Source organism: Myotis davidii, unplaced genomic scaffold, assembly GCF_000327345.1.
Source record: "Myotis davidii unplaced genomic scaffold, ASM32734v1 scaffold223, whole genome shotgun sequence".
In the NCBI taxonomy this organism is placed as follows: domain Eukaryota; kingdom Metazoa; phylum Chordata; class Mammalia; order Chiroptera; family Vespertilionidae; genus Myotis; species Myotis davidii.
Window position 1 is genome coordinate 3902095 of NW_006294609.1, and position 1651 is coordinate 3903745.

General features: G+C 47.3%; 1 protein-coding gene across 1 annotated transcript in view; it reads left to right on the top strand.

The window, feature by feature from the left end:
* CCDC63 (coiled-coil domain containing 63) overlaps positions 1-1651 on the top strand; it is a 44252-nt gene that overhangs the window by 1398 nt on the left and 41203 nt on the right. The gene's annotated exons all lie outside the window — the stretch shown is intronic.

Consider the following 1651-nt stretch of genomic DNA (forward strand, 5'->3'; position numbering starts at 1 on the left):
TTGTCCTAGGGTTATGGTATGTATAATTTCTTTGGGCAGTAGGAAGGTGTTTCCTGAGGTTAAATAAGCAAACATTAAACAGGTATTTTTAGATTCCCTCCAAGGGAATGTAATTTCTCAGCTCCATCCCTAATGTTTGTACAGGCAGAAGCTGTCCATTATTAGAAAGAAGATCTTGCTGTTAGATGATGCGTGGGGTTCAGAAGAGAGGGAGAAGGGGCTCTTTAGATTTCCCATGGATTTGACTCGCAGCCACTGCTAGTCCACATGGGATCTGCATGTCAGTTGGAAAAAGGCACCCTTTCTTCTCGAGAAATACTGCCATCTGTTGGAAACATTGTCACCACGTAGAGGTTTGTTAGAACAAGATAAAGTGTCTCCCAGAAAAGTATAATAAATCAACAAATCGATATTTTTTCAAGCAGACGGTGCTCCTTTGGGCCATGCAGTCCCCAGCCTGCACATCTGTGCCTGGGGTTAAATGGGGGAGAAGGTCCCACCTGCCAGGCTTGGAAGACTAGATGCTCTAGAACTGGGTGTGCATGCTAGCAGTCCCTAGTCACATGTGATTATGTACATTTGCAATTGCCCAGCCTGTGTGGTTCAGTGGTTGAGCATTAGCCTATGAACCAGGAGGTCATGGTTTGATTCCCAGTCAGGGCACATGCTCAGGTTGTGGGCTTGATCCCCAGCAGGGGGCGTGCAGGAGGCAGCCAGTCAATTATTCTCTCTCCACATTGATGTTTCTCTCTCTCTCCACCTCTCCCTTCCTCTCTGAAGTCAATAAAAATATGTTTTTAAAAATTGCAATTAATTAAACACAATTGAAAATTCAGTTCTTCAGTTGCACTAGGCACATTGCAAGCGCTCAAAGCCACACGTGCCTGGTGGATGCTACCTGACAGCGCAGCCAGAGACCATTGCCATCACTGCAAAATGCTCTATTGCATGGTGCTGTTTTAGGACAGTGTCGGCAAAGGACGGTCTGGCGGGCTGCCTGTTTTTGTAAATAAAACAGCCACAGCTACATTTACTTGTTCATGCATTGCCTATGGTTACTTTGTTGAGTAGTTGCAACAGAGACCGTCTGGCTGGAAAAACCTAAAATATTTATTCTTTGGCCCTTTATAGAAAAAGCTTTGCAGACGCTGTTCTAGTGTGGCACTGCCAGCACTTCCGTGGGCATGTGAGTCACTTGAGGAGCTTGTTACAGAGCAGATTCTGATTCAGAAGGTCCTGGGCTGGGACCTGAGCCTCTGCATTTCTCCAAGCTTCCCGAAGATGGTGGGGCAGCTGGCCTGCAACCCGCACTGGGCAGTGGGTGTGGGGTGCCCAGTGCTCACCAGAAACGTGGCCTCTGTGCCGTTTTCTGTTGTTCAGTTGTTGTGTAGTCTCCTGAGCCTTTTCTCTTTCTGAAACCCCCGTTCGCCCCTGTCCCCCACCCTCTCTCTTCTCCAGAGTAGACAGAGGGAGAGAAAGGAGGAGACTCAGGTCAGCCAATTTAACAAATTATTAGCACCCCAAGTAGAGAAACTAGGGGAAGTTAGGGTTACTATGTTGATTCAAAATTGAAAAATTGTCTGATCGGTTTGTCTCTCGTTATTAGAGACTAGTGGCCTGGTGCACGAAATTCATGCGGAGGGGGGGGGGG